We start from the raw sequence: 15,214 nt of genomic DNA on the forward strand, positions 1-15,214 counted from the left end.
AGGGCTTACTGTCACTTTATGAGTCATCATAACTCACTGGAAATGGGCGTAGTTTCCCAAGTTGCTGATTGTATCACTGGAGTAATTTAAGACTAGAATAAAACAACTGTGTAACTTAGGAAACTGAATTACCAACATTAGTACCTATTTTAACCCTAAAAAGGACTGGAGAATACCTCAGAGACAACTACTTTATTATAACATGTAACAGATATCAACATACCTCGAGGTCACTGGCCTGCACAGCAGGCTGCCGTGTTGCTGCTAAAGGTGGTGAGCCGTTGTTGGGTTTCCTTAAAGAACCTTTCAGTGAACAGCTCTTAAAAGATTGTTCTTAGTGCAAAGAACATTTTAAGCTAAATAACTTTTTTCACTGTTTGTACAATGGAAAGGTTCCATGAATGTTAAAGAGTCTTATGAAACCATAAATGTCTATAAAGAAGCTTTATTCTTAAGAATAACCCTCCCCCAGCCTCTCAAATGCCTGCATCCCCCAGGGTTAAACAAAGCTTTATTTTACAAATGTGGCAGAATGTCCATTTGACAATGTCCCTGTAGGACACATTCAAGCTTTTGAGTGCCTAAAGGGTTAGTTCACGTAAAAATGAAATTAGCCCATAAATTACTCACCCTCAAGTCATCCTAGGTGTATATGACTTTCTTCTTTCAGACAAATACAGTCGGAGTTATATTAAAACTGGTCTTTGATCTTTCAAGCTGTTTAATGCCACTCAGCGGGTGTTGCATGCATCAGTCCCAAAGAAGTTAAATAAAAAGTGCCCACCCATTAAAAAAAGTGTCTCACACAGCTCCGGGGGGTGAACAAAGGCCTCCTGTAGCGAATCAATGCGTTTTTGTAAGAAAAATATCCATATTCAAAACGTAATAATCACTTTAATGTATAGCTTGCGCCTTGTTCTTGTGCTGTTGTACACAGAAGCAGTTCCGGGCGGATGACGTATGAGGTCAGCGTTGCGCATGCGCCAGTGAGTCTCGTAAAAAACTATGTTTGTTAACAGGAGCAAAGGAAGCAAAGTTTCATTACTTTAGCAAAGGACAAGCAGTCTCCTCTTGGCTTATATTGAAATCCTCCGACATTCTTCTTTACAAATCCTTGTTTTGTACTTCTAATAAGTGACCGTTATTTTGTTTTGATCTCTCCCCTGCGTTTTCACGTGCGTCACTTCCAAGCGGCGCATACGCAACACCGACCTCATACGTCATCCGCCCGGAACTGCTTCCGTGTACATCCTTCGGATGAGACGTTAAACCGAGGTCCTGACTCTCTGTGGTCATTAAAAATCCCTGGTCAAATTTGCCCATTGGCCTCTGATCATCATGGCCTCCTAACAATCCCCATATCTACTGTTTGGCTTCATCACTATGTCTCCTCTCCACCAATAAGCTGGTGTGTGGTGGGCGTTCTGGCGCACTATGGCTGCCGTCGCATCATCAAGGTGGATGCTACACACTGGTGGTGGATGAGGAGATACCCCCCTGACCATGTAAAGCGCTTTGAGTGCCTAGAAAAAGCGCTATATAAATGTAATGAATTATTACAACTGTTGGTGCAAGCTACATTAAAGTGATTATTACGTTTTGAATATGGATATTTTTCTTACAAAAACACATCGATTCACTACAGGAGGCCTTTGTTCACCCCCCGGAGCCGTGTGAGACACTATTTTTATGGATGGGCGCTTTTTATTTTACTTCTTTGGGACTGATGCATGCAACACCCGCTGAGTGGCATTAAACAGCTTGAAAGATCAAAGACCAGTTTTTATATAACTCCGATTCGTCTGAAAGAAGAAAGTCATATACACCTAGGATTACTTGAGGGTGAGTAATTTATGGGCTAATTTTCATTTTTGGGTGAACTAACCTTCTAATATTATCATGCTAAAAAAAACATCTCACTGTTAACTGGTCAATGAGTGCACTTCTCAGAAAGATTAATTTATTGAATGCCCTATATTTTGACAGATAAAGCCATCGGCCTGTGATATAGTAAAATCATAAAGTTTTATGACTTCACTTTAATTGTACTTACTCTTGAACTGTTGTGAACTTACTGATAAAAGACAAAGTCAGCTGTAAAACAGTTATGCCAAACCTGATGAAAAACTTGCCTACTACTTCAAGTGAGTTAATGAGACTTTTATCAAAGCTCTCTTGGGGAGTTAAGGAGGCTCAGGCCAGAAACCATCTGTGAAAATAAGAGAAGTGAAAACAAACCTTTATAAGCACCAGGAGGTATAGGCTAGAGGAGAAACACTGCTTTAACAAGACTGTATGCCTTAGCAAATGTAGAGTTAGTTTCAGCAAACTTTTATGAATGGACTATGCCAAAACAAATGTAATCAATTAATTCAGTTTCTTATTATCCACAATAATCATTCAAATTTATGAAATGTATTTATTCAACTATACTATTTATACTAATATATATATGGAAACCCATTTCCAATATGGAATAAAAAATAAAACAAATTCATCGCAATTCTGTTTTTTATTCCACCACTGTGACTTCTTATCTCACAAGGCTTTATATATTATTTTATATATTATATTATTTTATATTTCACAATTCTGACTTTTTTTTACAGAATTTTGAGTTTATATCTCGCAATTCTGAGTTTTTTCTCAATTTTAAGATAAAATGTTGCAATTTCCTTTTTATTTATTTTTTTATCCTGTGGCAGAAACAGGCTTAGCATGACTTGGTGACCAGAATGTACAATTTAAAACTAAAGAAACATTTTTTTTTACATGCCTGTCTGCAGGGATGGGCAATATTTCAGATACATGTATTTAAAATAGGTATTTGAAATACAAAATACTATTTTGTATTTTAAAGCCTTTGGGGGGGGGGAATCAAATGTAATTTGCATTTAAATAGATTTAAGATATATATATATATATATATTTTTTTTTTTGTATTTTCAAAATACATAAAATACTTTGTGCCAGTCAAGCTCTTTATCAGGGTGCTGATTTTGTGCATCAACTAGTTCAGACACGCCCCCTCCCCAGCATTCATCATGCTGACTGCAGCTGTACAACTCCATTCAGTGTTGGGTGAGTGACGTTTACTGGAATAAGAGAAGGTGAGGATGTCATGGTCAATTATACTTGCTGATTAAAGTTAAAATAGTGCATCATTCAGGTTTCAGCCTTCAGTTAACATGAAAGAATAAAAGAGCACCAACAAGGGAAAATAGCGTTAGCCAATCAGTGTTGATAGTCAATCGGTTGATTTTTTTTATCAACTAGCTTGTCAAATGTGTTTAATGTTTTACTTCATGTCAGGGCTGGGTGATATTACAATACATATCGTGGCGATGATATAAAGTGTGAATAGTTCAATAAAGTGTGAATTGACTGACCTTTTTCTAAATCATTTACATAGAAAAAGGCCTATCAGTGTAAGCAAATATATCCGTGCAGATTTTAGAGGGAAAACGTTGGGAGTGGGAAAAGAAGCATGGATGAATGGTTGAGTAAAAGAGTGTGATGTGCTGGGTGAAATTACACTTTTTATAAGTGCAGTAAGCCGCGAAAGAAAATTCAAGTTCACACTAACAGTTGGCAAGCAGTTTTTTTTGTGCGCGCGCTCCGAGACCGAGTGGAACGCCGACACTTTTGACTAACGGTGTGTTTCCACTACAGCGTCAAATCTGCGCTCAGTGCCGCTGGCAACGCTACAACGCCACTGCTTTGGGGCATGTCAAATTTAGGGCAGAGCACGCCTCTGAAAAACACCTGTTTACGTTTCATCTTCTTCCTTTCACAGGAAGGTGAAGTTTGGAACCACCAGGACTCTTCCTTGAGCAGGACGCCCAGCCAAACTGAGCGATCAGGGGAGAAGGGCCTTAGTCAGGGAGGTGACCAAGAACCCGATGGTCACTCCGGTGTTTCTGTGGAGAGAGGAGAACCTTCCAGAAGAACAACCATCTCTGCAGCACTCCACCAGTCAGGTCTGTATGGTAGAGTGGCCAGACGGAAGCCACTCCTCAGTAAAAGGCACATGACAGCCCGCCTGGAGTTTTCCAAAAGGCACCTGAAGGTCACTCAGACAATGAGAAACAATGGTCTGATGAAACAAAGATTGTACTCTTTGGCCTAAATGGCAAGTGTCATGTCTGGAGGAAACCAGGCACTGCTCATCACCTGGCCAATACCATCCCTACAGTGAAGCATGGTGGTGGCAGCATCATGCTGTGGGGATGTTTTTCAGCGGCAGGAACTGGGAGACTAGTCAGACTCAGGATCGAGGGAAAGATAAATGCAGCAATGTACAGAGACCTCCTTGATGAAAACCTGCTCCAGTGCATTTTGGATCTTAGACTGGGGTGAAGGTTCATCTTCCAACAGGACAACGACCCATAAGCACACAGCCAAGATAACAAAGGAGTGGCTACGGGACAACTCTGTGAATGTCCTTGAGTGGCCCAGCCAGAGCCCAGACTTGAACCCGATTGAACATCTCTGGAGAGATCTGAAAATGGCTGTGCACCAACACTCCCCATCCAACCTGATGGAGCTTGAGAGGTCCTGCAAAGAAGAATGAGAGAAGCTTCCCAAAAATAGGTGTGCCAAGCTTGTTGCATCATACTCAAAACGACTTGAGGCTGTAACTTGGTGCTAAAGGTTCTTCAACAAAGTATTGAGCAAAGGCTGTGAATACTTATGTACATGTTGTTGTTTTTTAATTAAATACTGATACAAACACTGAATGATACACCACAAGAAATCTTCAGCTTTTGGTTTTATTGTTAATCAAAAAAAAATAAAAACTGAGCAAATAGTGTTAAATACTATTTAAATGAATTCTAATTAAAAAATTTACATTTTAGGTAAACATTCTAATTTAAATAAACTTTATATGCAACAAAATAAACTTTACATGAACTATGAAATGTTTTTAGTTTTGTGTTTCCTACAGGGCAGGGGAAGGGAAGATTCGGAAGTTTCTAAGCAGTTGTACACATCTAAATGTTTTTTGGCCTTCAAGATAGGTCCAGATAGATCTCAGCCAACAGGGATGCCTATATTGGATGGCCAATTTCACATGTATTTTCAAAATACAAAATACTGTATTTGTATCCTAAATGCACTTTTTCACACCATATTTTGTATTTGTATTTAAATAAATATTTCCACACAGTATTTTGTATTTTTATTTTAAATAAGTTTTCATGTGTTTATGCCCATCTCTGCTTGTCTGAAGACTCCTGTGCATGTCGTGTGTGTCAATGACGCAAACTGCTTTCAGTTGCATCCTGTTGAGTGCAGGAAAAGGAAGGGTTTGAGAAGGTTATGTAAACGTTTCCTAATTAAACATCTTAAAAATTATTTATTTGTTTAGTGTTGTTTCTCTCTACATGTTTCAAAATGACCACACATTAAAGTGCATGACTGCCTTACAAAAGCTGAATGGAAGTGTCCTTTTTCATTCAAAGAATGACAAGTGTTTTTTTTTTAAAGTCAGTAGGTTTTGGCATGTTGACTATAACAAAACTTGATCTAAAATCGCTTTTATAAAAGATATCATGCTGCTGAGCAGTAGCAAGCAAAGCCATTCCATATCTTAACTGTTTAACTGGAATGGATAAATAAATCACTAATTACCTGCAAAGTTGCACTATGATGTTGTAAAATCTGAATAGTGCATCCACCTTTCTTTACTTCATAAATCTGATTAGCAGAGAGGCGTAGTGTATTATATTTGCATCCACTTGGCCACTTTTTACACCGTGTGTTGCAATATTCCTTGACATCTCTATGTTGCAATGCAGTAAACGACATATATTTTTGATGCAATATCTCATACATTTTTGAAGCTGCTCTTTTTGCCAATTGTGGGAGAAACTCAAAACATTTTTGTTCTAACCTGAACTGTACAAATGCAAATTGTGAATAATACAACTATTCAGAAAATACTATGGTCTTTAAAGATGGGTTTGAATATGTTCTGCTATGGATTATGGCATAACATAATTTTCTTACGTATATCCCCTTTGATGAAGATACAGAGCTTGTGATTGTTGGTCTGTTGATATGACCTCTGGCACAACAGCGAGTCACATTCTCTGTCTGCCCCTCCTTTCACAAGGATGCATTTATATATTTCACTGGGTGCTGCACTTCTGCGTAAGGAAAAAGGCAGGACAAGTTTGAACAACAGGGAAGGAACAGCACTTAAATAATGCCTCATAAACTAGATTTTAAAGTAGGGTGCTTATAGTCCAGCTCTTGGAGATCCACCTTAATCTTTTGTACGCCTACCTGAAATGGTGAAAAGCTATTGCTTCACCTTAAAATGATAGTTCACCACAAGATATAAATCTGCATGACTTTCTTTTTTTTAATGGAACACGATAGAAAATAAATCTCGTAGTATTTTTGTGCACAAATAATAGCTAATGTTGCTTTAGACTCCATAGCTTACATTGTATGAACAAAAACAGTTGAAACAACAATCTCATAGCAATTTGTAACTATTTTAAATTATGTTGAATCTGTGGCTAATTCGTATACTTTAGGGGTGAACCTTCATGCTTAATTTTTCCCCCTAAAAATCTTATGGTTTTGTACGATTCAAATTCATACAAAATCGCCACCTCATAAAACAGGTATATTTTTCCTGTGAAATGGGGCTGGTTGAAACATTCTTCAAAATATCATTTTCTTTAGAATAAAGAAAGCGTTATGTGTTTTTTCTCACAATTATATAAATATAAACAAACTTAGATATAAAATGTTTTACTTAGAGTTATAATATAAATGTGCAATTCTGAGAAAAAAGTCGGAAGTTGGAGATATAAACTTGCATCAGAGTCAAAGTCAGAATTGAGAGATAAAAAGTCGCAACTACTTTTTTTTTTATTCTGTGGTGGAAACAACAACAAAATTACAAGATGTAAACTCAAAATTCAGAGAAAAAAAGTCAAAATTGTGAGATGTAAACTTGGAACTGTGAGGAAAAAAAATCAGAAATACTCAAGTTTATATCTTGCCATTTTTTTTCTCAGAATTGTGAGTTAATATCTCGCAATTCTGAGTTTTTATCTCACAATTTTGACTTTTTTTTCTTTGAATCGTGTAGCAGAAACTGGCTTCCATATTTAAAGGTTTGGAATGACATGAGGGTGAGTAAATGACAATGGAATTATAATTTTTGGGGTGAAAATTCTCTTTAACCAGTAACAGTAATGTGACTAATTTAGTTTACAGTCTTGCTTGTTTGTGTTACATAAAAAGATGCACTTTGTACCATTAGATGAATTATTTATGAAGGGTGGAAAATTGCCTGTAAATGAGACAGTGGCCACCTGACAGCTGAACAGCCCTAAAGAACACAAGGGTCGGGAAAACTATAAAAAAAAAAAAACAGACCCTCCACTCAGATCATTTGGTTTGCAAATAACAAGGAAGCCTGGTATCATGCAAATGTGTCATTCAATCTACCATAAAAAAAACTATTAACCTAACCTGTGTTATTATACATTATCTTTCTCATTATTTTCATTGTTTAAATGCTCAGTTGTTTTATTTTGTATTTGTATTTAAATAAATTTTTCCACACAGTATTTTGTATTTTTATTTTAAATAAGTTTTCATGTGTTTATGCCCATCTCTGCTTGTCTGAAGACTCCTGTGCATGTCGTGTGTGTCAATGACGCAAACTGCTTTCAGTTGCATCCTGTTGAGTGCAGGAAAAGGAAGGGTTTGAGAAGGTTATGTAAACGTTTCCTAATTAAACATCTTAAAAATTATTTATTTGTTTAGTGTTGTTTCTCTCTACATGTTTCAAAATGACCACACATTAAAGTGCATGACTGCCTTACAAAAGCTGAATGGAAATTTCCTTTTTCATTCAAAGAATGACAAGTGTTTTTTTTTTTTAAGTCAGTAGGTTTTGGCATGTTGACTATAACAAAACTTGATCTAAAATCGCTTTTATAAAAGATATCATGCTGCTGAGCAGTAGCAAGCAAAGCCATTCCATATCTTAACTGTTTAACTGGAATGGATAAATAAATCACTAATTACCTGCAAAGTTGCACTATGATGTTGTAAAATCTGAATAGTGCATCCACCTTTCTTTACTTCATAAATCTGATTAGCAGAGAGGCGTAGTGTATTATATTTGCATCCACTTGGCCAATTTTTACACCGTGTGTTGCAATATTCCTTGACATCTCTATGTTGCAATGCAGTAAACGACATATATTTTTGATGCAATAGCTCATACATTTTTGAAGCTGCTCTTTTTGCAAAACCCAATTGTGGGAGAAACTCAAAACATTTTTGTTCTAACCTGAACTGTACAAATGCAAATTGTGAATAATACAACTATTCAGAAAATACTATGGTCTTTAAAGCTTTTTACACCGTGTGTTGCAATATTCCTTGACATCTCTATGTTGCAATGCAGTAAACGACATATATTTTTGATGCAATATCTCATACATTTTTGAAGCTGCTCTTTTTGCCAATTGTGGGAGAAACTCAAAACATTTTTGTTCTAACCTGAACTGTACAAATGCAAATTGTGAATAATACAACTATTCAGAAAATACTATGGTCTTTAAAGATGGGTTTGAATATGTTCTGCTATGGATTATGGCATAACATAATTTTCTTACGTATATCCCCTTTGATGAAGATACAGAGCTTGTGATTGTTGGTCTGTTGATATGACCTCTGGCACAACAGCGAGTCACATTCTCTGTCTGCCCCTCCTTTCACAAGGATGCATTTATATATTTCACTGGGTGCTGCACTTCTGCGTAAGGAAAAAGGCAGGACAAGTTTGAACAACAGGGAAGGAACAGCACTTAAATAATGCCTCATAAACTAGATTTTAAAGTAGGGTGCTTATAGTCCAGCTCTTGGAGATCCACCTTAATCTTTTGTACGCCTACCTGAAATGGTGAAAAGCTATTGCTTCACCTTAAAATGATAGTTCACCACAAGATATAAATCTGCATGACTTTCTTTTTTTTAATGGAACACGATAGAAAATAAATCTCGTAGTATTTTTGTGCACAAATAATAGCTAATGTTGCTTTAGACTCCATAGCTTACATTGTATGAACAAAAACAGTTGAAACAACAATCTCATAGCAATTTGTAACTATTTTAAATTATGTTGAATCTGTGGCTAATTCGTATACTTTAGGGGTGAACCTTCATGCTTAATTTTTCCCCCTAAAAATCTTATGGTTTTGTACGATTCAAATTCATACAAAATCGCCACCTCATAAAACAGGTATATTTTTCCTGTGAAATGGGGCTGGTTGAAACATTCTTCAAAATATCATTTTCTTTAGAATAAAGAAAGCGTTATGTGTTTTTTCTCACAATTATATAAATATAAACAAACTTAGATATAAAATGTTTTACTTAGAGTTATAATACAAATGTGCAATTCTGAGAAAAAAGTCGGAAGTTGGAGATATAAACTTGCATCAGAGTCAAAGTCAGAATTGAGAGATAAAAAGTCGCAACTACTTTTTTTTTTATTCTGTGGTGGAAACAACAACAAAATTACAAGATGTAAACTCAAAATTCAGAGAAAAAAAGTCAAAATTGTGAGATGTAAACTTGGAACTGTGAGGAAAAAAAATCAGAAATACTCAAGTTTATATCTTGCCATTTTTTTTCTCAGAATTGTGAGTTAATATCTCGCAATTCTGAGTTTTTATCTCACAATTTTGACTTTTTTTTCTTTGAATCGTGTAGCAGAAACTGGCTTCCATATTTAAAGGTTTGGAATGACATGAGGGTGAGTAAATGACAATGGAATTATCATTTTTGGGGTGAAAATTCTCTTTAACCAGTAACAGTAATGTGACTAATTTAGTTTACAGTCTTGCTTGTTTGTGTTACATAAAAAGATGCACTTTGTACCATTAGATGAATTATTTATGAAGGGTGGAAAATTGCCTGTAAATGAGACAGTGGCCACCTGACAGCTGAACAGCCCTAAAGAACACAAGGGTCGGGAAAACTATAAAAAAAAAAAACAGACCCTCCACTCAGATCATTTGGTTTGCAAATAACAAGGAAGCCTGGTATCATGCAAATGTGTCATTCAATCTACCATAAAAAAAACTATTAACCTAACCTGTGTTATTATACATTATCTTTCTCATTATTTTCATTGTTTAAATGCTCAGTTGTTTTACTACTACCACATAAAACACTATTTGAAGTCTCATCAATCACTCAGGATTTCACATTGGGATACAGTGTGGAAATGCAGCTCTGTACAGGATGGTACAATGTGTTTGTTTCAGCTCCTAACAGCCTCTTGGCACCGTCCGGGATGGGCTGGTGCAGACCACGGCTAAGGAATGACTGTGGGAGTAGTGAGAAGAGCCAGACCTTTTCAGGAGATGTGATTGATGTTGCCTCAGTCCATTAAGTACAATGGGAGGAAAAGAATGCTACATGTATATTATTAGTGAGATTATATTCTGCAGCTCACTGAGGCCACAAAAGGCCCCTTTAAAAACGCAGTGTAATTGCGGGTCATTTTAGCTTGGCACAAAAATTAGAAATAGGATGGAAAATAGAATTAATTTCAGAGGGAAACAATTTCACTAAGCGTTGTGATAAATTATTCCCTAATATATCAATTAAATGGCAACATGGGCTTTAAAATATTGGCTGACTATTCGATTTTTTATAGTCCTGTATTGTTCTTTGTTTAAGGTAGTGAATCTCTCACAGCTGAGAGAGAAGTTACACAACTACAACAATCCATTGTTTAAACATAAGGAATGATGGGATTAGGTGGAGGGAGTGGATGTGGACTGACCACAGATCCAGATGACTTAGTATAAAACTATCAGGTTTGTCTTTCAGTATTTAACTAGTTTTGAAAAAAGGTGCTTATACACTGAAAAAAACCCCAAGTGTATAAACATGTTTTGTTCAGAAATTGTTAGTAAATTTCACAAACAGTTACAAAGAAATGGCAAGTAACACATTCAATTAAATGTGAAAAATTAAAGTATGAAAACTGAAATAGCATTTTCTTGTAAAACATACTTGAATAAATCTATTATTAACAACTTTTAAAAATCACTGATGATACAGTTACTGATTTAAAGGAAGTATAAATAACACACATTTTTGTTTAAAGTTTTTGAATGCTCCCCAGAGGATGTTTCAGGAAGCTGGAAGTTATTAGAGCAATTCTGCTACCTTGAATGTCTGGAAAAGTACATTTCTGGGAGGAGCTTTTGCCTTTGACAATAATTAAAAAAATATATATTTGTATGTTCCCAACCTTAATGTTTCCTTTCTTTGTCTTTGTCGACTGCCAGCTAAACCTTCCCTGATGATTTGTGTTATCCTGTATCAAACTAGCAAACAACTTTCAAGGACAAAGTAACAGGATCAGAATGATTTCTGAAGGATCACGTCACCCTGACGACGACTGCAGTAATGACTGCTTTTTCATCACAGAAATAAATTACATTTTAAAATATTTTTGATCAAATAACTGGAGCTTTGGTGAACATAAAAAAGCAAAACCCGTTCTATTGCAGTTTGGTATCTGTTCTACATTGGCTCTCCATTTAACTCACAGAGCATCAAAGGGAGAATTCCTCTGTGTGCTTTGTCTCAAAACTTACATAAGGCGTTTGTCCTTTGTGGGAAACTGCAGCTCCCCAGTTTCTGGCACATCACATGCTCTGATAAATACTTTTTATAGGGTTTGGCTCTGAGGAAATTCCATTGCCCCTATAGGGTGGCCCACTTCTACCTGTCTCAGCAGCAGCAGTGAACTCTGGGGAAAATAACTCTATAAACAATTAGCGCTGTTTTCTGTTCGGCTCATTTCTCCTGAGTCCGAGCTAATGAAAGAAACTTCCCACTCATGGGAAAATTCCTGCTCTTGCTGCTCCAGCGTTTCTCATTTAAAGACATTTTACATATTTGACTTCTGCAGTACAAAACATAATTAATCACTAATCACTACCATTCAAAAGTTTGTGGTCATGAAAGAAGTATCTTATGCTCACCAAGGCTGCATTTATTTCAAAACTGCAGTACACATTGTGAAATACAGTATAAAATAACAGTTTTGCATTGTATTATATTTTAAAATGTAACTTATTCCTGTGATATCAATGCTGAATATTTAGCAGCCATTACTCCAGTCTTCAGTGTCACATGATCTTTGAGAAATCCTTCAGAAAACAGTTGTGCTGCTTAATATTTTTGTGGAAACCATGATGCATTTATTTTCAGGATTCTTTGATGAATAGTAAGTTCAAAAGAACAGCATTTATTTAAAATATAAATCTTTTGTAACATTATAAATGTGACCTGGACCACAAAACCAGTCATAATTGTGATTAAAAGCCGAATAAATAAGCTTTCCATTGATGTATGGTGTGTTATGATATGACAATATTTGGCCGAGATACAACTATTTGAAAATCTGGAATCTGAGGGTGCAAAAAAATCTAAATATTGAGAAAATCACCTTTAAAGTTTTCCAAATGAAGTTCTTAGCAATGCATATTATTAATCAAAAATTAAGTTTTGATATATTTACGGTAGGACATTTACAAAATATCTTCATGGAACATGATCTTTACTTAATGTCTTAATGATTTTTGGCATAAAAGAAAAATCAATAATTTTGACCCATACAATGTATTTTTGGCTATTGCTACAAATATACCCCAGAGACTTAAGACTCTTTTTTTGCTCCAGGGTCACAAATGTCTTTACTGTCACTTTCGAGTTAATTTAATGCATCTTTGCTGAATAAAAGTATCAAAAAAACCTTACTGACCGGTAGTGTAATGTACATGCTGTATTAATTATTTTCACATGTATCTAATTATATTCTCATGAGACAATTCGAGGAATTACTTCATAGCTAAAGGAGTGTAAGAGTTCAAACAGATGAATAAACTATGGAGTGAAAGGGATTTGATCTAATGTTGAACTTGCTGCCTGTATAGGAGTCACCGGGCTACACCCTCAAAACACACGGATTCCTGGAATCAAGTCACGCCACCACGTTAATTCTGAACAGTCTGTGAAGTTTGTTCTACTGTAAGTGTGTGCAGAACAAACACAGCATTTCAATTTACTTCGTGTTTACTCTCACAAATGTTTAAAAGAGCTTCCATTGAAGGTGTCACGCACAAGTGTCACATGATTGCAGATCTCAAGACAAGCTTACATTAAACTAGTCAGCCTTACTCACTCATTTTGGTTGGGAAGGGAAAGGGAAAGGGAGTTTGATGAACCTTAAAACTGTTGTCAACTTCCTTATCGGTTACTGAAAGCTTGTGATTTACTCAGATTATGCATATTGTAACTTAAAGGAATAGTTCACCCTAGAAAGTAATTACATCACTTGCTCATCAGTGGATCCTCAGTGAACGGGTGCCGTGATAAAAACATCATAATTCATTCAAATAATCCAGTCCATCAGTGAATGTCTTGTTTATTATAAACACGCAGCTTTTCAACTCACAAGTCCTTTATTCATAATACTGCTTTCTCCAGTAAAAAAAGTTATCTTGTCTGAATGAGGAGAGAAATATAAAACATATCAAGCACAGTTTACAGACAAAACAGTCTAAAACAGATCTAAACAAATATGTTGGTGGATTTTGATGTGAGAGGACGATAGGGGATGGACTTTTTCATTGGAGGAAGCATTATTGAGGATTATGGACTTTTGGTATTTTGGCTGAAGGCATTTTAAAGTTAAAATGCCTTAATTATGGATTTGTTTCTTACAAAAATGCAGTTTTTCACCTCACAAGACATTGATTGATGGACTGGAGTCGTGTGGATTACTTGTGATGTTTTTATCAGCTGTTTTGACTCTCATTCTGACGGCACCCATTCACTGCACAGGATCCATTGGTGAGCAAGTGATGTACATGATACATTTCTCCAAATCTGATGAAGAAAAAAACTCATTAATATCTTGGAAGGCCTGAGGGTAAATAACATTTTCTCTACATTTTTATTTTTGTGTGAACTTAAATGGATAGTTCAGCAAAAATGAACATTTTGTCATTATATACTCACTGATGATCCAAACCTGAATGCTTTTCTTTCTTCTGATGAACACTAAAGAAGAAAGTCAACGAGGCCTAAAACAACAACATCAAAAACATTGAGACACAAAATATCTTCTTTTGTTTTCCACAGAAGAAAGAAAGTCAAAGTAATTTGTGCATAATTTGACATTTAGGAGGATAAGAGTAGCTCTAAGTGACGTTTAACCTCAAAACAGCTACGTGTGAGAAGATCCTGTGATCCAGGCACGTAGATACCATTAGGTTTTAAGAATTTTAAAATTCTGCTTAGGGGCTCTGGCCTCCTGCCAGATCTCTGATGAATGTTATTCGTTCTTAGAGAGGATTCTCCACTCCCTAAACACTTAATGCACTCATTTCCATATTTCAAAACATAAGCTGACACATCGCCAGAATTTAATGCTGATTTCTAACAGCCGCGCTGTACTTTCCCCAAGTATCCAATGTAGAGAATCTTCTAAAGCTGATTAGATGAGAAAGTTTTAATTACTCTAAAAGCGTGTTCTCCAGGGAATGTTTAGATCTCCTCATGCTGAGGACATTATTGTAATGTTTGGAATAGCCTGCCTGACAGTATTTTTCCACAGCTGCTCCATAAACAACATTGAACTGCCTGAAAAACAGGGCATCCTCTGAGCCTCCCCACAGTCATTAACTGTCCCCTCCGTTTAAGTGTGAACTCAGACCATTATCAAGTGCCCAGTTTGAACATAGTTACTGTGAATTATTATTAACTTATTTCGTCAAGCTTGACTGAGCTGATGGATCATTGGTTTAATGATATTTGGGAGATTGAAACACAATGGAGCCAACAGAAGGTTCCTTAGCAGAATCTCACTGTTGTTGTTTCCACATCATGCTAAGAGCAAATCATTCATGCAGGGAGTAAGTCAAGCAAGCTAATCAATGCAAAACTATTCACAAATGTCAAAGGCAAAACCATCTCTTTACTCACAAGCTCCACTGCCATCTCTTCCTGTTCTTTGCACTTAAAAAAATACAAATATAAAAGGGCCATTGTTTTAGGGATATTGTAGTAGACTGATAATATCAATGAAAATAAACAAATGATACATTTATATCAGCTTTTCAGTGCAAAAATACATTTAAAAAGT

Source organism: Sinocyclocheilus grahami, unplaced genomic scaffold, assembly GCF_001515645.1.
Source record: "Sinocyclocheilus grahami isolate Dianchi unplaced genomic scaffold, SAMN03320097.WGS_v1.1 scaffold1130.1, whole genome shotgun sequence".
Taxonomy (NCBI): Eukaryota; Metazoa; Chordata; class Actinopteri; order Cypriniformes; family Cyprinidae; genus Sinocyclocheilus; species Sinocyclocheilus grahami.